This window comes from Pseudophryne corroboree, chromosome 11 (assembly GCF_028390025.1).
Source record: "Pseudophryne corroboree isolate aPseCor3 chromosome 11, aPseCor3.hap2, whole genome shotgun sequence".
NCBI lineage: Eukaryota > Metazoa > Chordata > Amphibia > Anura > Myobatrachidae > Pseudophryne > Pseudophryne corroboree.
This window is the reverse complement of record NC_086454.1, coordinates 307,481,396-307,506,531: the sequence shown is the minus strand read 5'-3', so window position 1 is coordinate 307,506,531 and position 25,136 is coordinate 307,481,396.

Below are 25,136 nucleotides of genomic sequence, written 5' to 3'. Positions count from 1 at the left end.
TTAACCCATTGCTGCCAGTTGGTGTCCGGCATTACAGAGTGGTCTGCTGGGCTGAGGTAACTGTTCAAAACAAAACCCAGATGAGGTTTCTAATGCCACGATTGCAGATGACTCCCGCAGCGAGACATTTGTATTCATGGGAAAATCTCCCGAAGAGGGTCATTCTAATTAGAACATATCTTTTGCATTTTCCTCTAACATCTCTGTCACCATCAGAGCCCTTTGATTAAACGCTGGGAGACAGGACAGCAGCTGAGCCCTTAGACTGGAAAGTGCTGTTTGCATGACTGGAATAAAAACTATCCCATTTACCCAAAGCTGCGCCTCAGAACATCACATGTAATGAGGAAATTCTCGGCGCCGCTACGTGTCCACATGGCTTCAAAACAAACGCGATTGGTGTTCTGCCAAACGTCGGCAGACTCTGTGTTTTTGATTCCAAGCCGTGAGGTAGAGAGAAATAAAATGAATCTTATCACAGTCGGTGGCTGTTCCTGCATGTTTATTAGTGAATGCTGCAGATCCCAAGTGTAGGATGCACTGTATATATTAATAATGATGTCCCTTATAATGCAGGCCCATATTGGCTACACATTTTACCTAATGAGAGGCTTGCGCGCTGTTAGCTAAAGTACACTGGTCTGATGAGCAATTATACCCCTTGTGGTGTGTCGCTCTCCCCTCGTTTTCATTTATACTGTAGTATTGCCTTGTACCCTGTAAATAAAGGGTATTGTTTAGTTTTCCATTCAATACAGAGGGGCATGCACTACAGCAGGGTCAGGAACAGCCGGTATGACAATGGGCCTGAGGCAGAGAAGTCTGTTTTATGGACATAACTTTCATGTTTTAGCACCGTGCGTGCTCCAGAGCTGACCATATGCAACTCTGCATACAGAGAGGGTGTACTGATGGGTTTGCGGGTGTGCTGAGTTGTTCGTTCGTGTCACTGGTTTCAGATGCATCTCTTGCACCAACAATGGGGGTCATTCCGAGTTGATCGCTCACAAGCAGTTTTTAGCAGCCGTGCAAACGCTATGCCGTCGCCCACTAGGAGTGTATGTTAGCTTAGCAGAAGTGCGAACGAAAGGATCGCAGAGCGGCTACAAAGTTTTTTGTGTGCAGTTTTAGAGTAGCTCAAACCCTACTCAGCGCTTGCGATCACTTCAGACTGTTCAGTTCCTGTTTTGACGTCACAAACACGCCCTGCGCTCGCCCAGCCACGCCTTCGTTTTTCCTGGCACGCCTGCGTTTTTTCGAACACTCCCTGAAAACGGTCAGTTGACACCCAGAAACGCCCACTTCCTGTCAATCACTCTGCGGCCAGCAGTGCGACTGAAAAGCTTCGCTAGACCTTGTGTGAAACAACATCGTTCGTTGTAATATTACTTTGCGCGTGCGCATTGCGCCGCATATGCATGCGCAGAAGTGCCGTTTTTTTGCCTCATCGCTGCACAGCGAACGAATGCAGCTAGCGATCAACTCGGAATGACCACCAATGTCATCTGTGTGTCACGATCCGGGTATCTGGACGCCATTACTTACCCTTCAGATGCCTCCTAAGGCTGGCTCAGCATTCCAGGACCGGATCCCGCTGTTTCTGAGTTTTCACATGCAGAATGTCAGAGTGGTGATTTCATCAGCCGCGGCCTCCGCTGTGCCCGCGTGGTTAAATGTGCACTTGTCAGTCTGGCGTCTCCTGTCTCCTGTGGCCGGCGTCGCCATTACTGTTTCAATTCTCACATGGATTACAAACCAAACTTCCCTCCAAGTGTCTGCATGGGCGCAGCCATCTTGGTTTTTGTCATCTGATCATTTCCACCAATCTGCTGTCTGTATTGTTGATTTGCATAATTGCCTAGCCAACCCCTTCCTTGCTGCAGGTATAAGTAAGCTGTGCCTGAACAAGGAAGGCGTCAGTGCTTTGGTTGTCTAACCTAGTTCCAGTTTGTCTCTCTCCTGTGGTTGTCTTCCAGGTTCCAGCTCCTGTCTCCAGACTTCTGCTATAGAGACCCGCACCAGCATTCCATCTGCGGTGTAGCCTGACTCTCCGATCCATTCTGGACTCACCTGTTTCCAGCTACAGCAATCACCTGCTTCCAGCCGAGCTTCCAGCAGTGTACAGCTTCCCTTAAAGGGCCGGTGTCCTTTCTGCAGTTTACCACTCTCCACCGGTATTATTATTTCATCGCTCTCAAGTCAATCACCTGCTTCCAGCCCAGCTTCCAGCAGTGTACAGCTTCCCTTAAAGGGCCGGTGTCCTTTCTGCAGTTTACCACTCTCCACCGGTATTATTTCATCGCTCTCAAGTTCGTTTATTATTTAACTGGTTCCAGCCAGTATCCACTCCGTACCAACAACAGTCTGGTTCCAGCCAGTATCCACAGCAGCCGTTTTATCTTCTGCAGCCCAGCCTTTCCTGGAACACCAGCTGGTACGATCCTGGGTTCTCTCCATTGCTACAGTCAGGCCTGGTAAGGACTTTCCAACCAGAAGATTATTAGAACTGTCTCACACTACCAGTGCCTGTGGCCCTTGCCACCCTGTAGTACCCAGGAACTGTATTATTGCCCTGCTGACTTTTATGTTTTCTTATTTTCTGCTGTGTTACGGAGTTTGTCATAATAAACATCATTGACTTTTATCCTGGTTGTCGTGGTCACGCCTTCGGGCAGTTATTCTACATGTTACTTACATGTCTAGGGGTCTGATACAACCTCCCAGGTTCCGTTACATCTCAGCCCCTACAACTGAGGTTGCCTCCCGTCAACTCAGGCCCTCAGTTGTGACAGTAAGCACTGACCTAATGAATCCAGCCGGAGACCAGGATCAAGCGGCCAGGCCGATGCAAGAACTGGCAGCCCGACTTGAACATCAGGAGGCTGCACAGGGCCACATCATCCGCTGTCTCCAGGATCTCTCCACACGGCTGGATGGGATTCAAACGACCCTCCGTGGACCTGGCACGTCCGGTGCGTCCACTACAGTGACACCAGCTGTAACCCCACCCACCTTACCCATTTCCAGTCCACATCTTCATCTTCCAACGCCAGCAAAATTTGATGGATCTCCAAGGTTCTGCAGGGGATTTCTCAATCAATGTGAAATCCACTTTGAGCTTCTACCTGGCAATTTCTTCAGTGACCGTACCAAAATTGCCTATATCATCTCCCTTCTCAGTGGCTCAGCCCTTGACTGGGCATCACCTTTATGGGAGAAGTCTGATCCCCTGCTATCCTCCTATACTGACTTTGTAGCTACATTCAGGCGCATCTTCGACGAGCCAGGCCGGATAACATCTGCTTCATCTGAGATTCTTCGTTTACGCCAGGGAACACGTACCGTGGGACAGTATCTTATACAGTTTAAAATCCTGGCATCCGAACTGGCATGGAACGACGAGGCCCTGTATGCTGCATTCTGGCATGGCTTATCAGAACGCATCAAGGATGAGTTAGCTACCAGAGACTTGCCCTCTAAGTTGGATGAGCTAATTTCTCTTTGCACGAAGGTTGATCTACGTTTTAGAGAGAGAGCAACCGAGCGAGGAAGATCATCTACTCCTAAATCTTCTGCTCCTCCTTCTCGTCAACCATCTCCATCCAAGGATGAGCCTATGCAAATTAGTCGTTCCCGTCTATCTCCTGCTGAGCGCCGAAAACGTCTCTCTGAGTCTCTCTGTCTCTACTGTGCAGCTCCGTCGCACACTATCAATGCCTGTCCCAAACGTCCGGGACTCCAGATCCTAGCTCGCCAAGGAGAGGGCCGGCTAGGAGTGATGATCTCCTCTCCATCTCCTCATGACTGTAACCTCCCAGTGTCGCTCCAAATTGCTCAACGTTACAGGAACGTCATTGCCCTCCTTGATTCCGGAGCAGCTGGGAATTTCATAACCGAAGTTTATGTTAAACGGTGGTCCCTACCCACCGAGAGACTGTCCTCGTCCATCTCTTTGACTGCCGTGGATGGCAGCAAGATTTTTGACGCAGTCATTTCCTTAAGGACTCTTCCAGTTCGTCTGAGAGTGGGAGTTCTTCATTCTGAGTATATTTCTTTTTTAGTGATTCCAAGAGCCACACATCCAGTGGTTTTAGGCCTTCCATGGCTCCGTCTCCACAACCCATCAATTGACTGGACGACTACGCAAATACTGGCATGGGGTCCCTCCTGTGCTGAGACTTGTTTAGCCAAAGTTCTTCCTGTTTGTTCTTCCTTCCCCAGGTCAACTGATGTTCCGCCTCCTCCATATCAAGACTTCACGGATGTGTTCAGTAAAGCCTCTGCTGATATCCTTCCTCCTCATAGAGAATGGGACTGCCCAATCGACCTCATTCCAGGGAAGGTTCCACCGCGAGGCCGAACTTATCCGTTGTCTCTGCCCGAGACACACTCCATGGAAGAGTACATCAAAGAGAACCTGGCGAAGGGTTTCATCCGACCATCTTCTTCTCCAGCCGGCGCAGGCTTCTTCTTCGTTAAGAAGAAAGACGGTGGTCTGCGTCCGTGCATCGACTACAGGGGTCTGAACGACATTACCGTCAAGAACCGATACCCTTTACCCCTGATTACTGAGCTCTTTGATAGAGTTAGTGGTGCAACCATTTTCACAAAGCTGGACTTGAGGGGTGCCTACAATCTCATCCGAATCCGTGAGGGTGACGAGTGGAAGACCGCCTTTAACACCCGTGACGGACATTATGAGTACCTCGTCATGCCCTTCGGATTGAGCAACGCTCCAGCAGTCTTCCAGCACTTCGTGAATGAGATCTTCAGGGACATCTTGTACCGCCATGTCGTGGTTTATCTAGACGACATCCTCATCTTTGCTAATAATCTCGAAGATCATCGTTTCTGGGTAAAAGAGGTTCTTTCCCGTCTCCGTGTCAATCACCTCTATTGTAAATTGGAGAAGTGTGTGTTTGAAGTTAAAACCATTCCGTTTCTAGGTTACATTGTGTCCGGTTCCGGACTAGAGATGGATCCTGAGAAACTCCAAGCAATCCAGAATTGGCCTATACCCTTAAGCCTCAAAGGGGTCCAGAGGTTCTTAGGGTTCGCCAATTATTATAGAAAATTTATACGAGACTTTTCCACCATTGTGGCGCCTATCACTGCATTAACCAAGAAAGGTGCTAATCCGTCCAAGTGGTCCGAGGAAGCTACACAGGCCTTTCACCTTCTGAAGCAACGGTTCATCTCTGCACCAGTTCTGAAACAGCCTGACACCGACTCTCCTTTTATCTTAGAGGTAGATGCCTCCTCCGTTGGAGTAGGAGCAGTGTTATCCCAGAGGGCCAAAGATGGACATCTACATCCTTGCAGTTTCTTCTCCCGGAAGTTCTCCCCAGCTGAGCGCAACTATGCCATTGGCGATCAGGAGTTGCTAGCCATCAAGCTCGCTCTGGAGGAGTGGAGATACCTGTTGGAGGGAGCTTCCCACTCAATCACCATACTTACCGACCACAAAAATCTTTTATATCTCAAAGGCGCACAATGTCTCAACCCTCGTCAGGCCAGATGGGCACTTTTCTTTTCCAGATTTGACTTTAAACTCCAGTTCTGTCCGGGTTCTCAGAATCGTAAGGCCGATGCCCTTTCCCGCTCATGGGAGCAAGAAAATGAGTCCGAGTCTGCAGACAAGCATCCTATTATTAATCCGTTGGCATTCTCCACGGTAGGGATGGACTCTACGCCTCCACCAGGGAAAAGTTTTGTTAAGCCAGTTCTAAGGAAGAAGCTCATGCATTGGGCCCATGCTTCCCGTTTTGCTGGACATACAGGCATTCAGAAAACCCTTGAATTTATTTCTAGGTCCTACTGGTGGCCAACTCTGAAGAAGGACGTTATGGAATTTATTGCCTCCTGCCCAAAGTGTGCCCAACACAAAGTCTCCCGCCAGTCGCCTGCGGGGCAACTGGTTCCATTATCTGTTCCCCGTCGACCATGGACCCATTTGTCGATGGACTTTGTTTCCGATCTACCTATCTGCAACAAGTTTAATACCATCTGGGTGGTAGTTGACCGGTTCACCAAGATGGCACATTTCATCCCTCTCACCGGTCTTCCGTCAGCTTCCAAGTTGGCTCAAGTGTTTATACAAGAGATCTTCCGACTTCACGGTCTTCCTGAAGAGATCATCTCGGATCGTGGAGTACAATTTGTAGCCAAATTTTGGCGAAGTTTGTGTCAAGCCCTCCAAGTCAAGTTAAAGTTTTCCACGGCTTACCATCCTCAGACCAATGGTCAAACCGAGAGGGTGAATCAGGACTTGGAGGCCTTCCTCCGTATATGTGTCTTCCTCTCAAGATGACTGGGTTCAACTCCTTCCTTGGGCCGAGTTCAGCCACAACAATCAATACCATTCCTCATCTTCTTCTACACCATTCTTCATTAATTATGGATTCCACCCTAAAGTCCCAGAATTCCAACCGCTTCCCGCAACTTCTGTTCCAGCAGTGGATGTCACCTTGCGTCAGTTTTCAAATAACTGGAAGAACGTCCGCGCAGCCCTGCTTAAAGCCTCATTCAGGTATAAAAAGTTTGCCGATAGGAAGCGTAGAGCGGTTCCTGCTCTCAAGGTGGGTGATCGTGTGTGGTTGTCCACGAAGAATTTGAGGTTGAGAGTTCCCAGCATGAAATTTGCACCTCGCTACATCGGACCCTTCAAGATTGAACAAGTCATCAATCCTGTTGCCTACAGGTTACAGTTACCATCCTTCTTGAAAATACCCAGGACATTTCATGTTTCTTTGTTGAAACCGCTGATCCTGAATCGGTTTCATTCCGCACTTCCTCCAGCTCCCAAAGTTCAGACTCAACGGGGAGTCGAGTACGAGGTGGCCAAGATTTTGGACTCACGTTTCCGTTACGGTCAGTTACAATACCTCATTGACTGGAAGGGCTATGGTCCTGAAGAACGCTCTTGGACCAATGCCTCAGACGTCCATGCTCCTGCCTTGGTCCGAAATTTCCACGCAAAGTTTCCTTTAAAGCCTAAGAAGTGTCCTGGGGCCACTCCTAAAGGGGGGGGTGCTGTCACGATCCGGGTATCTGGACGCCATTACTTACCCTTCAGATGCCTCCTAAGGCTGGCTCAGCATTCCAGGACCGGATCCCGCTGTTTCTGAGTTTTCACATGCAGAATGTCAGAGTGGTGATTTCATCAGCCGCGGCCTCCGCTGTGCCCGCGTGGTTAAATGTGCACTTGTCAGTCTGGCGTCTCCTGTCTCCTGTGGCCGGCGTCGCCATTACTGTTTCAATTCTCACATGGATTACAAACCAAACTTCCCTCCAAGTGTCTGCATGGGCGCAGCCATCTTGGTTTTTGTCATCTGATCATTTCCACCAATCTGCTGTCTGTATTGTTGATTTGCATAATTGCCTAGCCAACCCCTTCCTTGCTGCAGGTATAAGTAAGCTGTGCCTGAACAAGGAAGGCGTCAGTGCTTTGGTTGTCTAACCTAGTTCCAGTTTGTCTCTCTCCTGTGGTTGTCTTCCAGGTTCCAGCTCCTGTCTCCAGACTTCTGCTATAGAGACCCGCACCAGCATTCCATCTGCGGTGTAGCCTGACTCTCCGATCCATTCTGGACTCACCTGTTTCCAGCTACAGCAATCACCTGCTTCCAGCCGAGCTTCCAGCAGTGTACAGCTTCCCTTAAAGGGCCGGTGTCCTTTCTGCAGTTTACCACTCTCCACCGGTATTATTATTTCATCGCTCTCAAGTCAATCACCTGCTTCCAGCCCAGCTTCCAGCAGTGTACAGCTTCCCTTAAAGGGCCGGTGTCCTTTCTGCAGTTTACCACTCTCCACCGGTATTATTTCATCGCTCTCAAGTTCGTTTATTATTTAACTGGTTCCAGCCAGTATCCACTCCGTACCAACAACAGTCTGGTTCCAGCCAGTATCCACAGCAGCCGTTTTATCTTCTGCAGCCCAGCCTTTCCTGGAACACCAGCTGGTACGATCCTGGGTTCTCTCCATTGCTACAGTCAGGCCTGGTAAGGACTTTCCAACCAGAAGATTATTAGAACTGTCTCACACTACCAGTGCCTGTGGCCCTTGCCACCCTGTAGTACCCAGGAACTGTATTATTGCCCTGCTGACTTTTATGTTTTCTTATTTTCTGCTGTGTTACGGAGTTTGTCATAATAAACATCATTGACTTTTATCCTGGTTGTCGTGGTCACGCCTTCGGGCAGTTATTCTACATGTTACTTACATGTCTAGGGGTCTGATACAACCTCCCAGGTTCCGTTACATCTCAGCCCCTACAACTGAGGTTGCCTCCCGTCAACTCAGGCCCTCAGTTGTGACACTGTGAAACTAAGGGTACCAATAAGGGGGGTGGTTCCGCCGCAGGGACCCGTACTCATGGTAAAATGATTGGAGCAATTTCATTCGACTTCCGTTGACCTGTGCATCGCCACCAGCGCGGTTATTCTATGGCACGCCTGCCTGACTGAGACGTTTGATTTTAGGAGCAGGAGAATACCTGAGATAGCCAAATATTTGTTGATTAGAGACAACAAAGAAAAATCGATTGCTTTTTGGAGCACTCTTTTAAAAGAGTGCTCCAAAAAGCAATCGATTTTTCTTTGTTGTCTCTAATCAACAAATATTTGGCTACATGGGCCCTCATTCCGAGTTGATCGGTCGCAAGGCGATTTTAGCAGAGTTACACACGCTAAGCCGCCGCCTACTGGGAGTGAATCTTAGCTTCTTAAAATTGCGACCGATGTATTCGCAATAATGCGATTACTAACTACTTAGCAGTTTCAGAGTAGCTCCAGACTTACTCTGCCTGTGCGATCATTTCAGTGCTTGTCGTTCCTGGTTGACGTCACAAACACACCCAGCGTTCGCCCAGGCACTCCCACCGTTTCTCCGGCCACTCCTGCGTTTTTTCCGGAAACGGTAGCGTTTTCAGCCACACGCCCCTGAAACGCCGTGTTTCCGCCCAGTAACACCCATTTCCTGTCAATCACATTACGATCGCCGGAGCGAAGAAAAAGCCGTGAGTAAAAATACTTTCTTCATAGTAAAGTTACTTGGCGCAGTCGCAGTGCGAACATTGCGCATGCGTACTAAGCGGATTTTCACTGCGATGCGATGAAAAATACCGAGCGAACAACTCGGAATGAGGGCCATGGTTTGGTTGTTTGATTGCAGGAGCACCTCCAGCTTCTTTCATTGAAAACTCAGGTAGAGATACACTGCAACTAGCTGGTTTCATATTCAATGCCTCAATTTACATTTTCATTGTATTATCATTAGTTGTCCGGTGCGGGATATCAACTCGTTACTGAATACCTGAGATACTAATATTACTGTACAATTTTTCCTCATCATTTAACAGATTGGGATGGGGCGTTGGCATAAGTACGGTACCGTCACTCCCGGCTGCCATTCAGAAGGCTTTTATATAATCCAAAATGTTTAATTTATAAGTTGCTAAAATGAGCAGCAATTTCTGTAATGACTTCTATATTTAGCAGACGGCTCCTTTTTCTGGTCATTAGGGCCCTGTCCACGGACGTAGGGGGTAATTCCAAGTTGATCACAGCAGGAATTTTGTTAGCAGTTGGGCAAAACCATGGCCCTCATTCCGAGTCGTTCGCTCGGTAATTTTCATCGCATCGCAGTGAAATTCCGCTTAGTACGCATGCGCAATATTCGCACTGCGACTGCGCCAAGTAATTTTACAATGAAGATAGTATTTTTACTCACGGCTTTTTCTTCGCTCCGGCGATCGTAGTGTGATTGACAGGAAATGGGTGTTACTGGGCGGAGACACGGCGTTTTAGGGGCGTGTGGATAAAAACGCTACCATTTCCGGAAAAAACGCAGGAGTGGCCGGAGAAACGGGGGAGTGTCTGGGCGAACGCTGGGTGTGTTTATGACGTCAAACCAGGAACGACAAGCACTGAACTGATCGCAGATACCGAGTAAGTCTGAAGCTACTCTGAAACTGCTAAGTAGTTTGTAATCGCAATATTGCGAATACATCGGTCGCAATTTTAAGAAGCTAAGATACACTCCCAGTAGGCGTAGGCTTAGCGTGAGCAACTCTGCTAAATTCGCCTTGCGAGCGATCAACTCGGAATGAGGGCCCATGTGCACTGCAGGGGAGGCAGATATAACATGTGCAGAGAGAGAAAGATTTGGGTGTGGTGAGTTCAATCTGCAATCTAAATTGCAGTGTAAAAATAAAGCAGCCAGTATTTACCCTGCACAGAAACAAAATAACCCACCCAAATCTAACTCTCTCTGCAAATGTTATATTTGCCTCCCCTGCAGTGCACATGGTTTTGCCCAACTGTTAAAAAATTTCCTGCTGCGCTCAACTTGGAATTACTTCGTGTCGCTAATTATTTGGCTATTTGCTTTCTCTGGTATTTGTGTTTTCTACATGAGCGAGCACATAGATATGCTGTATTTTTAATGAGCCAGTGGGTACATGTATGAAGCAATCTATTTATTGATCCGTGGCGTCTGAGTGACAGCGGCGCTTACAGGTAAGCACAGATACTTCTGCTAGAGTTACACTGTGGTGATTACATCCCCCTGGACTAAGAACACGAGCAGCCAGACAGCTGTAATCCACTACCAACTGCATGCTTGGCATGTGAGCGCCAGGGCGCAGCTTGGCATGTGAGTGCCAGGGCACAGCTTGGCATGTGAATGCTAGGGCGCAGCCTGGTGTGCCTGGTTGTGTTGCAGACATTGGGTATTAATTTGGTGTTCCTAGTGGGAAGTGGTTGTTGTAGAGGCTTCTCTCTCATGTACTGCCTCCCTAGCTCGCACTGGGCAGGATGTACTGGGCGATGCATTTGTCCTGAGGTCAGCACACCGACCCCCTGGATCCAGGAGGCGGGCAAGTGCAATGGAGCCCCTTACGGGCGAGCTGCGCTCGCCACGCAGCAGGCTCGGTGGCTTGCTATGTTCTATTCCCACTCTATGGGTGTCGAGGACATCCACAAGTGGAATAGCCCCTGTTAGCCGTTATTCCGGCTGGCGGCATTGTCAGCGGTCGGGATTCCGGCGTCTGTATCCTGACCGTCGGCATATCAACTGCATCCCCTAACTACATATGTACTTACATATGCAATTAGTATCACAAAGGACAGCTCTCCTGACGAGAGCTGTCCTTGTGAACACAGGACACACGTGCAGAGCGATGCGGTGGGTGCTGGGAGGGATCTGTTCAGATCCCTTTCATGGGGAATTGTGAAGGGAGGCCCATAGGTTTCTATTGGGTAACGCCACCAGGACCTGATTACCCAATAGGCTGATACGGCTGCAGCCTGGAGCCCTGGGTCATGGGGGGGCGCAGCTTCTGCACAATAGATTGCGTTGGGATGGGAGCACTTCCTGGTGTCGCTGGAGTTGGGGACGAGCAAGGTCTCATGAGATCTCCCCCGCGAATTGTGGGAGCAGCGGTGCCTGCTAGGATTGCCGGCGTCTCTGAGGCAGGGACGCCGGGAAGAAGAGAACTTGTGAGAGCTGTGGCTTGCTCCGCTGCCGAGGCGGTAAGTGGCAATATGAATGGAACTGAGACCCGAGCCTGTTACAGAGTTTTAGCTAATGTGAGTGAAAAAAAGGGTGGCGGAGAAGGGGGGGGGGGGCGGCCACTTCTGTTTTAGCCTAAGGCGGCTGGAAGCCTTAATCAGGCCCTGTACGCCACCCAAAGATGTCATTACCCATCAGGTCCAAGCCCTGGAATGCATTGCATTCCGGAGCTTGGTACATACGGGAATGAGGTATAACTTCAGAAAACAGGATTTTCTGAGTTTTTACAGCAGATTTTGCTTTATTACATCCCACCCTCTCTCTCTCTCTCTCTCTCTCTCTCTCTCTCTCTCTCTCTCACACACACACACACACACACTCTCTCTCTCACTCTCATTTTACTATTTGCGGGAGTGATGTTTCAAGCCTTAAAGAATGATAAAGTGGAGTAGTTGCCCCTAGCAAACAATCTAGCTATCATTTATCTACTACAGTCTATGAAATGGCAGAAGCTGATTGGTTTCTGAGGGCAATGTCTCTGCTTTATCTCTTTCCAATGTTAGATCTCTCCCTATCTCTCTCATTTGGTTTCTTCCTTCTAACTTGGGTCAGTTTAGTTAGCTGTAATCTGGCTCACGCTGTAAGTAATTGCGCACATATTCCGCACTTACAGTCGCCCCAAACTCACTGATTTATGTTCATAACCCTGTTGGGCCACGTCCACAAATGCAGCGGTTCCTGGATATGATTGTGGCATGATGGGGATGACATACCCATTCTACACCATTGCAACCGCACATCGAGGGGTCTCGCGGCTAACTGAACTGACCCCTTTGTGTTCACATTCATTGTTACCGTGCTGAATCTGCTGCCATTTTTTTCTTTTTTAAATTATTTTTAGCAGCCGTTAATGTGACCGCGACTTTTACAGTCTGTCGCACTGAGAGAAAATTGATTAGGCCATAGCGCGGAATTCAGAGAGACGCTCCCGTTTCCCAAAGCCAGGCGCAGAATGAGGCGAATGTTCCAAGGAGCAGTCCTGGAAATATCCCTCATCCCCAATCAGTGGTTAGGGAGGGGGAATCTACTTTCCCACCGACAGGCTGGGGTGGAGGATTTACAGACCCCTGGGGATAGCGCCGTTTAACGGGGAATTATAAAAATCTCATCAAATGTGTTCACATGTGAAAATGAATGAAAATTCCCGTATTTGATGCTGTATGAAAATGAACAATAGCCGTCCGAGGGTTTCCTGTGAGATTTGGGATTATAATAGCCCTTCGCTCTCTCACGCTGTGCCAAAGTGGTGGTTTGTGGTCTCATAGTTACATATGAGAGACCTCCCTGTATCTATAGACGTGGCTTTATTTCTAATAGGAGGCTGATTTAACCCTTTCACATAACAAAGTATCGGTATGACATGGGGCTATGGATTCCTAGTGCTACACAACAGTACATCTAATTATGATGAGTCGGTGCCCCATCGCCTTGCTGTCATAGGGATATATTCAATTGATGTCGGATCGTTTCCGACGGAAAAGATCCGACATTTGAGTATTCAATTGGCAGGCAAATCCGAAAGGATTTGGCCGTTCCCAACAATGCCAGTCCGACTTTTTTTTAAATTGACATTAAATGGGACTTTTTTTTTAATTGACATTAAATGGGGCTAAAGCATGTCGGATTTGGCTGCGATTCCAACAAAACACGTGGCTCTGCGGCTGTGATGTTAGTATATTAGAATGCTTAATATTTGTAGACACTCCCTTACTAATATGTGTAAGCCTGAATCTTAAGTGATGGTCCATGGGACCAGGTGGATGCTGGGAAGTGGGTGGTCCAGTGTGCAGTGTGCCTGGAGTTGGTGATGGAATAAACAGCACAGCAGTGAACTCACATGTCTCTGTATCCTTATGACTGGATTTACAAACATATGAATAAAACATGGTGTCAGAAGAATTTTAACTTGGACTGCTAGTGCTCTCAGAGTGTGAAAGAATCTTGCAGAAGTCTGCAAGGCTGTGATACTCAGTCTGCAAAGCCTGCCGTGTGCTCCTCTCTTCAAACAGTGAGTAACCATGGATAAACTGGCTCCTCCAACCGGCATGCTGATGTCTGGTAACTTGTCTGAAAACTGGAAAAGATTTAAGCAAAGGCATCCATTTTTCTCCATGTGATAGGAGACGATGTGCTGGACATTTATAATAGTTTTCAGTTTCCTGAGGGGCAGAATATGGTGCTATCTTCTATAATGCAAAAGTTTGAAGATTACTTTGTGCCAAGGAAAAATGTGACATATGAAAGATATAAGTTTTTCACATGTGATCAGAAGTCTTCTGTTGGTTGATTTTGATCAGTATGTTACAGAGCTGCAATCACTCAGTAAAACCTGTGAGTTTGGTGATTTAAAGGATTCACTGATTAGAGATCGTATTGTCTGTGGAATACCTGATAATGGACTCAGAGAGAGATTGCTGAGAGAGCAAGACCTAACACTAGACAAGGCAGTGACTATGTGTAGATCTGCAGAAATAACTAGATTTCAAGCCAAAACGTTACACAAGGAAGTTGATGCTGCTGTCCATGTAGTGCAGAAAACAGAGCCAAGCAAACCTCCATTCTCAAAAATGAAGCAGTCTAAGCCACAGTCTAATAAGGAAATGTGTAGTAGATGTGGAAATGCTCAAAATCCTAAACTGTGCCCGGCTTATGGTAAAACCTGCATGAAATGTGGTAGACTTAATCACTTTGCCAAATGCTGTAAAATTAAAAGTGAAACAACCAATGTGCATGCTGTTAAACAAACAGAGGAATTCTTTGTGGATTGCATTGAACTTTGCAGTGCAGATAAGAAAGAATGGATTGTCCCTTTAACCGTGAACGAGATTGTCATTCCCTTTAAGGTTGATACTGGCGCGCAGGTGAATTTAATATCGTTTCAAGACTATAAGACTTGTAGAGTAAACCCTAAAATTCATCCAGCCAAAGTCAAAGTTACAGGATACACTGGGGAGGAAATTCCTGTGAAAGGTACATGCTTAGTGACACTGAAATATAAGGGACAACAGTTTAAAACATCTCTACTGATTGTGGATAAAAATTTGCAACCGATTCTAGGATTAAGTTCCTGTGAGAAACTAAGCTTGCTAAAGAAAGTTTTTATGGTGACATCACAAGTAGAAGATAACTGCAAATCGATGTTTACAGAATACAGAGACTTGTTTAAAGGTCTAGGTTGTTTGCCTGGAGAGCATAAAATAAATATAGACACGCAAGTTTCTTCAGTGATACACCCCTGTAGAAAAGTGCAGTTTGCGGTGAGAGAAAAACTGAAATAAGAGTTAAATAGCATGGAAGCCTTGGGTGTGATACAGAAAGTTGATGAGCCTACTGAATGGGTAAGCTCCTTAGTAATTGTTGAAAAGAAAAATGGACAACTCAGAATATGTCTAGACCCCAGAGATTTAAACAAAGCTATTAAACGAGAACATTTCAAACTACCAACCAGAGATGAAATCATATCGCAATTTGCGGGAGCAAAATGGTTCAGTAAATTGGACGCATCTTTAGGATTCTGGCAAATGAAGCTAGATGAGGCCAGCTCAAAGCTTTGTAGATTTTATACACCAGAAGGTCGATATAGATTTCTTCGACTACCATATGCAATATTGGCCCTCATTCCGAGTTGTTCGCTCGCAAGCTGCTTTTAGCAGCTTTGCACACGCTAAGCCGCCGCCTACTGGGAGTGAATCTTAGCTTATCAAAATTGCGAACGAAAGATTAGCAAAATTGCGAATAGACACTTCTTAGCAGTTTCTGAGTAGCTCCACACTTACTCGGCATCTGCGATCAGTTCAGTGCTTGTCGTTCCTGGTTTGACGTCACAAACACACCCAGCGTTCGCCCAGACACTCCTCCGTTTCTCCAGCCACTCCCGCGTTTTTCCCAGAAACGGCAGCGTTTTTTCACACACACCCATAAAACGGCCTGTTTCCGCCCAGAAACACCCACTTCCTGTCAATCACATTACGATCACCAGAACGAAGAAAAAACCTCTTAATGCCGTGAGTAAAATACCTAACTGCATAGCAAATTTACTTGGCGCAGTCGCACTGCGGACATTGCGCATGCGCATTAGCGACTAATCGCTCCGTTGCGAGAAAAAAATACAGAGCGAACAACTCGGAATGACCCCCCATTGTCTGCTCCAGAAGTATATCACAAAAAGATACACATGATTTTTGAACATATTCCAGGTGTTGAAACAATGATGGAAGACATTATTGTCTGGGGATCTACAAAGGAAGAACATGATTCTAGATTGAGACAAGTAATGGAACTTGTAAAGAAAGTGAATCTAAAGCTAAACAAGGACAAATGTGAATTTGGCGTGAATACACTTACCTTTATGGACGATGTGGTCTCGGATCAAGGTGTAAAACCAGACCCAAGGAAAATATCAGCCATAGTGAACATGGCACGTCCTAACAACAAAGACGACGTCAGAAGATTCCTAGGAATGATTACTTACTTAGGAAAGTTTATTTCTCAACTCTCTGAACGAACAGCCTCCCTTAGATGGTTGTTGGACAAATATAACGAGTGGATGTAGTTACATGAATAAGAAGAAAGTTAGCAAAACTTGAAACAGATCATTACAGAGCAACTAAAATTCTTTAATCCTGCGAAAAGAATAAGAATTTCAGCAGATGCTTCGCAATTTGGCCTAGGTTCAGTGCTGTTACAAGAACATGAGGATACATGGCAACCAGTAATCTATGCATCAAGAGCACTGACAAGTGCTGAAACAAGGTATGCTTGGATAGAAAAAGAACTTCTAGCGATCACATATGCATGTGAGCGATTTCATCAGTTTGTGTATGGTCAAACATTTACAGTGGAAACTGACCACAAGCCATTGGTAGCTATCATGACTAAATCATTACATGACTGTCCCATGAGAATTCAACGAATGCTTATCAGACTACAGAAATATGATGTACACTTGCTGTACTGTCCCGGCAAATACATGTACATTGCTGATACACTTTCTCGTGCTGTGGACAAAAGTGAAGGTTCCAAAAGTCTGATGGATGAAGAGATAGAAGCCTATGTTAATTTGATCGTAGCTTCTCTACCAGTGTCTCTTACAAGACAAGAACAGATTAGGAAAGAAACTGAGACAGATGACACAATGAAAGTGTTGAAAGATATCATTCTGAAAGGTTGGCCAGCAGAAAAACATGCGTGCCCGCTGTCTATCCATGATTATTGGATGTACCGCAGTGACCTTACAGTTGTTGATGGTATTATTTACAAAGGCAATAGGTTTGTCATACCTGCACGACTAAGAAAAACTATGCTATGCAAGATACATTAGGGCACTTAGGAGAAGAGAAATGTAAGCGGAGAGCACGTGAAGTTACGTATTGGCCAAAAATGAACCAAGACATAGCACAGACTACAGCTACATGTGAATTATGTCTTACGTATAGACCGAAACAACAATTCGAGCCACTGAGTCCTCACGCAGTGCTAGAGAGACCGTACCAGAAAGTTGGCGCAGATTTGTTTGATTGTAATGGGAAAACATACATTGTCGTGACTGATTATTATTCTAACTACCCTGAGGTGAAGACACTACATACAACTACTAGTAAAGCCGTAATCAATTGCATGAAGTCAATCTTTGCAAGGCATGGTGTTCCTATGGAAGTGTTCACTGACAATGGTCCTCAGTTTTCCAGTGCTGAATTTAGACAATTTGCTGATGAGTGGGAATTTGTCCATACTACGTCAAGTCCCCACTGTCCACACTCAAATGGGTTGGTGGAAAGTTCAGTAAAAACTGTAAAGAGTCTCATGAAAAAAGCTCAAGAAGGTAAAGAAGATTTCTACAAAAGTCTTTTAATTTACCGCAGTACACCTTTACAGAATGGACTTTCTCCTGCACAAATGCTGATGGGAAGGAGGATTAGAGCAAATCTCCTGATACATGATGAACTGCTTAATACACATAACTCAGCGTTGGTCAGACTGAGTAAGGAACGTCAACAGGCGAAACAGAAACTGTTCCATGACAGGTGAGCAAAAAGCTTATCTGATCTAAAATCGGGTGACCAAGTCCGTCTCAGAGATCACGAGAAAGGTATTTGGGTGCAGAAGGGTATTGTGCAAGCACAAGTAGCACCAAGATCTTATACTATACATACAGAGCGTGGAACGGAAGTAAGAAGAAATCGTGTGGATTTAAGATCTCAACCTAACCATAGTGAAGACAACATGACTGAAGAATACCCTTCATCTGACATGTATGATGATCCTGATAATGGTGAACAAACCACGATTCTAGAAAGGTCCAACATGGTCGATGAAACGCAGACTGTGTATGAAAGACCCAAAAGGAAAATACGCAGACCTGAGAGACTCATTGAAACGTGTTAGATTAGATGATGTTCTTAATATGACGTTGTTAATTGTTGCATTGAAGCGTACAGGGCTTATCTTCAAAGAAAAGAGGATGTGATGTTAGTGTATTAGAATGCTTAATATTTGTAGACACTCCCTTACTAATATGTGTAAGCCTGAATCTTCAATGATGGTCCCTGGGACCAGGGGGATGCTGGGAAGTGGGTGGTCCAGTGTGCAGTGTGCCTGGAGTTGGTGATGGAATAAACAGCACAGCAGTGAACTCACATGTCTCTGTGTCCTTATGACTGGATTTACAAACATATGAACAAAACAGCGGCTATTCCGCCGATCCACATGTTTTCCGACAAGCCGGAATTGCCGACTTGTCGGAAAAACAGCAGCCAAATTGAATAGGTCAGAACAGTTCCCGACCTGAAAAAAGTCGGAAACTGCCGTCTTTCCGACAAGACGGCAGTTCTGACTACACTTGAATACACCCCATAGCCGTACAGCATATGTCCTCTGTCCACGTATCACACCCATGCGGTAACGCTAAATAACATATACACAGCACATATCTAGTAAAACCGCACCTGCATGCCTTAAAAAGGGCTATGAACACTTTTACAAGCAAATTTTCTTATCCATTTGTCACCCTCGTTAGTCCTGACATCCTACGTTTTACTGGAGAAAGATATAGACAATAGTGCACAAAAAAATAAGAAAGTAATTACTCTCTCGGTGCTAGTAAACTGAAGCAACAGATGGCGAAGATAAAGATGATCAAGTCTGAGGGCTACATCCAGAAATGCATGAATCAATGTAGGAGACGTGAGAATGAGACGGTGTGGTTCATTTGTCTGATATTTACAGGCGTAGAGTCATCCCGATGCACAGTGTATCCTGGATTCTTCTACACTCTCGCAGAAACAACATGACATTTGGCAGACACACAGTATATTCATTCACCCAGTCGGAGGGTGGCCATAATATTCCTGTACTTAAGGTTGACAGAGATGGTTTCACAAATGAGACATTATGGAATTGCAATTTGCCAATATGATGCAGCCACCTTTCTAGTAAAGGGTATACACACACAGTCAGGAGACATCAGAGAATTCTCCTGTGTTCAACTAAGAACCACAGCAGGGCTACAGTAGGGCTATAATCTGCCCTGTGCCATCCCCGTGCCACAAACGTGACCTCATGCTTCAGGCTTCTCTACTCGCTGCAGATTACACGGCTCTAGGGCGGTTCTACAGGCTGCAGATTGCAGTTCCAGGCCCCCTACAAGCCAAATGCAGGTGCCATGCAGTGGTGCAAGAAAAAATATTTCCTTAGTGGTACTGAGTGCAGAAAAATGGGCGTGGTCATGCGGTGTCAGGGGGCGTGGTCACATGCCACTAGTGGGAGTGGCTACATGACACTAGCGGCGTGGCCACACGACACAGCCCCTTATCTTTGAACTCTAGAGCTAAGGCTAGAAATATATAGTATTGCCCCCTGTATAATAGAAATATATATATATAGTAATGCCCTATTTTAATAACAATATATAGTAATGCCTCCATTATAACAGGAATATATACTTTAGTAGTTCCCCTTGGTATAATAGAAATATATAGTATTGCCCTCATAATAATATACATATATAGTAGTGTCCACATTATATTAGAAATTAATGACCCGACACAGTGACGCTAGAGACATGCCCAGTAGCCCAAAAGTCACTCAGTGCAGATGCGTCACACAAGCTGAGTGAATGGAAACAGCTGCACTGCTGCTCCCAGCAAGGGAGGCTGCGGGAAAGTACACCCAGACTCCTCTCTTCACGCCAGCCACAGCCGCCAGAGGAGGAATCGTGATGTGATGTCATGACGTCACCATTGCACTCTCAGTAACCCTGACTAAGTGGGAGGCGCTGTCATGCTGCCAAACACCACGGTCTTGTTGATTTGTGGCGCATTATAATTGTGGTAATGGAGGTCACAGGTGCAAAGTGTGTGGCAGGTGGTACTGCGTACCCGATGCCAATTTCTTAAGGGTACTCCGTACCCGAGCGTACCCGCATACTTGCACCAATGGTGCCATGGGGCAGTGATGGGGCCATCCCCTAGGACAGTGATGGGGAACCTTTGGCACTACAGCTGTTGTTGAACTACACATCCCAGGATGCCCTGCTATAGTTTTGCTATTTGGCCATGCTAAAACTGTAGCAGGGCATGCTGGGATGTGTAGTTTAACAACAGCTGGAGTACCAAAGGTTCCCCATCACTGCCCAAGGATCTGCGCCCTGTGTGGCTGCACCACTCGCACACCCTAAATTATGGCGCTGTGTACCCCTGTCCCCTTAATTCTCAATGGAATCTACAGTCCTCATATATTTATCAGCCTCTGGAAAGCATCGTAGCCTGAGCCAGCAATCGCTAGCGCCAACTTTAGATGGCCATTATTGTTTGTAAAATACTTTTTAAAAAATTTTTTCCGATTGGAGTAGGATCTTGACATATGTCCCTGCCAGTGTATACAGTGATATGCGTAGGCTGATTGCAGAACATGCACATAAATAAATCTGGGCCGAATCAGGGGGATCATTGGTCGACAGTGACTAGGTCGACACCTAATATAGGTAGACATGAGTTTTTTAAATATTTTTTTGGTGTCGTTTTTTTCATACAGTGTTCGGGAACCCCAATTAGTGCACCGCGTCCCCTCGCATGGCTCGCTTCACTCATCATGCTTCGGGCAGGTTACTATTCCCAATCGCAGTCCACGTGGATCGTAAAGTTTGAAAAAGTAAAAAAAAAAGTGAAAATATCATGTCGACCTTTTTCACGTGTCGACCTTTACGATGTCGACCAATAGTGGTCAATCTGATGAGTGTCGACCTAAGTGATGTCCTAAGTGTTGTCGACCTAATGACCGGATACCAAACCAGGCAATGATGTGATAGTGTAGCAGTGATGGGGAACCTTTGGCGCGCCAACTGTTGTTGAACTACACAACCCAGCATGCCCTGCTACAGTTTTAGCATGGCCAAATACCAAAACTGTAGCATGGCATGCTGGGATATGTAGTTCAACAACAGCTGTAGTGCCAAAGGTTCCCCATCACTGGTGGTATCACTTTACTTTTCACTCTTCCCTGGGACAGGCACTAATCGGTGTAACTGTCCTGGCATGAGAACTGTGATATTAAGATGTTCTCTTATATACTGCAATATGCCCCTCCCATATTTTTTTTTTTAAATAAGAGCTACCTGTGGAAAGATGATCAGACCTGCAGTCTGCACACAGGGATCTGTGGTCTTCCTGCCACATTTACCAACCAGATAATGATCTGATGAATTCCCATCAGATTATTGTCAAGCACTAAGGTTGATTATGGTCTACGTCTGGGTCACTAGTACATAATTAGGGGATGGAAGTCCAGCAAACAATGCAATTAGAAATGGATGGCTGAGAAGCACTAATAATACAATGTGATCCTCTTGATAATTCATTACTGATAGAGCTACCCCGCCACGCCCCCTCTCTTCTCTGCATACTATAACTCTCCCTCAGGTTCAGCATGGCTAATGTCATTCTGAAAGATCTTTTTTTCAGACCAGTTAGTGTCTCCTCTCTCTCTCTCCCTCCCTCTCTCTCTCTCTCTCTCTCTCTCTCTCTCTCTCTCTCATGGTCTCTCTTATGCTGCTTTCAGATCGCAAATGCCGGATCCCACCCGGTAAGAGAAACGTATCCTTACCGGGTGGGATCCGGCATTTGCGCTCCTTTGTTGGCTTTCCGACCCGGCAATATACCGGGTCGGTTGCCATAGCAGCGGGGGGCGCAGCAGCAGCAGGGGCGGGGTGGAGGCGGCGCCGTGAGATGAGCTCATCTCCTGCGCCGCCTCTCCCTAAGCAGTGAATGGGAGCCGTGTCGCATCGGAACGGGTCCCATTCACACTGCGCCTGACCCGGTATTCAACCCGGTAATAACCCTTCTTTTTTACCGGGTTGAATTACCGGGTCAGGCGACCCGCTAATTCAGCAAAGAAGCTTTCACATCGCACACTGACCCGTTTCGACACGGCAATATGCTGTGTCGATACTGGGTTATTTGTGCGATGTGAAAGGGGTATTACCCTCTCTCTCTCGTCTCACTCCCTATCCCTTGCTCTCTCTTCCTCTTCCCGTCTCTCTCTCTCTCCCCATCTACCTCTCTCTCTTCCTCCCCCCCTTTTGCCCTATCTGTCTCCCCATCTCTCTCACTCAACCCATCTTGCACTCTCATCCTATCTTTCTCATGCTCTCTCTCCTCTGTCTTACTCTCTCTGCTTCTAGCTGGCCCTCTCTCTCTCCCGTCTCTCTCTCCACCCCCCCCCCCTCTCTCCCTGTGTCTCTCCCTATATCTCCTTCCTCCATCTCTCTCTATCCATGTCTCGCTCTGTCCCTGTCTCTCTCTCTCCCCGGCTCTTTCTCTTTTTGTCTCTTTCTTCCCACCTCTCTCTTTCTCTCCCTTTCTTCCCACCTCTCTCTTTCTCTCCCTTTCTTCCCACCTCTCTCTTACTCTCCCTTTCCCCTCTCTCTCTTCCTACGTCTTCAGTAGTACAGTCAATCTTGACATTCTTATTTTTTTTTATTACTATTATGTTTATTAATTCCCTGGTTCTGTTTTGTTTTTTTGTCCCTAAACCTATTTTTATCAGTCAACAAAAATTGCAACGGAATCAGTAACTTTGTTTTATTTTTATATAATTCATTTGTGTAGTCCCTTAAATCCTTATTATTCCGTTGTACAAAATAAAAAATCTTGCTACGCAATTGGGGAACATCATGTCAGTATAATAAAAGTCCAGAATGCATATTGTATTGGCGTAGGGTCCCAAATGTATTAAGCCATAAAAAGTGATAAAATGTAGAATGACAAAGTGGGGGAGATGTACTAAGCCTTAAAAAGTGATATATTGCATGGTGATAAAGTACCAGCCAACCAGCACCTAACTGTCATTTTTCAAACCCAGTATGTAACATGGCAGGTAGGAGCTGATTGGCTGCTACTTTATCACAGTGAAATTTATCAGTTTTCAAGGCTTAGTACATCTAAGATAAAGTACCAGCCAATCAGCTCCTAACTACCATGTTACAGGCTGTGTTAGAAAAATGACAGTTGCGAGCTGATTGGTTGATAGTTTGGGGTCTATTCATGAAGCAGTGAAAAGTGTGGAGAAGTGAACCTGTGGAGAAGTTGTTTATGGCGACCAATCAGCATTGAAGTAACATTTATAATTTGCATACTATGAAATTATACAGAGCAGCTGATTGGTTGCCATGGGCAACTTCTCCACTGGCTCACTTCTACACTGTTTTCACTGGGGGTCATGAATAGACCCGATCACTCTCCACTTTATCACTTTTGAAGGCTTACTACATTTGGGCCAGGGTTCTAAACCATTATACGTAGAGGAGACCATGAGGGTATATATGAATGTCTATATAGTAAAAGATTATAATTTTTCTGTTTTTGTGTCCTTGCATAAGATTCTCTGTAAAGCCGGCTATCAGTGACCATATCTTGGTGGATCTACTGTAACCCTTTCCTGGCATTAGGGTGAGTACTTTTATCAGATTTAAGAAACACGCTACACATTGCCCATAGAGGTGCGACTGGGAGATCTAGTCTGAGGGATTTTACAGTCATCTAAAGAGGAGATGTGCAGAAGTTAGAAGCTGCCATCTTTAGACAGTTTGATACACCTCCCCCATTCTATCATGATCACCTTCCCCCAGAATGGAATACGTCCTCATCTAGTTGAATGGATTTTTGGGCACTGACCAGCCTGACAGTACAGCTACATTCTGTATCTCCGTTTGGGAGATGGATGAATTCTGCAGAATATTGGTTAATGATCGATACTGGAGAGTAGCTTGAATGGGATTTGGTAAACTTTGCATTGGAAAGTGTTATAACCGCCCGAACAATAGAATGTACGGCATTGTACATCGCTGCTGCGTCTTTGGACGAAAGTATGCTTATGCAGCAGGAGGCGTCCGTGGGAAATAGAATCCCCCTGACAACACTGCTGATACAAGACGCAACATTGGATCATGTGCGAGGCCATGGGCCATCTGAGTAACTTTGAGGATACTCTGATTGGCCCTCGCAGCTCTGCAGCAGAGGCCAGGTGCTCTGCCCAGCACCGCCCCCTCTCTGCCCACAATCAGGCTGTGGCTCCGGGGGGGGGGGGGGGGGGGGGAGGGGGCTCTGTGTGTGACAACGTAATAGGGAAAATAATTAGGTTTTGGAATTCCATTTTAAAATCTGGAAAAGGCAACTAAGTAATTTGGTTCCAATTGGCATGTGTCTTGATGGGGACCACCCACTACATTGCCTAACCTAAATACTGTAAATCGGCTCTGTGATAATCATGAAAAATGTATCCGTATGTCAATGTTAGAGAAGTAGTCTACAAATAATGGGTACCAATAGAGATAATTTAGGGGTCTATTCATGAAGCAGTGAAAAGAGTGGAGAAGTGAGCCAGTGGAGAAGTTGCCCATGGCAACCAATCAGCTGCTCCGTACAGTATAGTATGCAAACTATAAATATTACTGCAAAGCTGATTAGTTGCCATGGGCAACTTCACCACTGGCTCACTTCTCCACCCTTTTCACTGATTAATGAATAGACCAAGGGGCGTAGCCAGAACTTTGTGGGCCCCATAGCGACATTTAACAAATAATAGTGCCCCAGTTAATTTTCTGAACCATAGTAGAGTCATATTTAATGTTATACCCCATGATAGTGCCCTAATTTATTTTATGAATCTCAGTAGTGCTTAAGTTCACCCTATGTCACATTTCAGAGCTGCCAGTACACATTATACTGCACAGTATCCCCAATTCACATTATGATATATAGTGCTCCCCATTCATATTGTGCCTCATTACAGTGCGCCGGTTCCTATTATATAACATTAAAATGCCCTCCAGTTAATTTTATACCACACTACAATGAGCAGGTCCAGGGGCATACCTAGATACAGTATATTACAGGCCCCGAGGAAGAAGTATGAAAGGACCCCTACGTACCACCCAATAGTGAAAAATGCATATAACACATGTAACTGTGACAGGGAAGGTGGGCCCCTCTCAGCTCTGGGCCCCATAGCAGCTGCACTGCCTGCACCTATGGTAGCTACACCCTGTATATAACACATGTAACTGTGACAGGGAA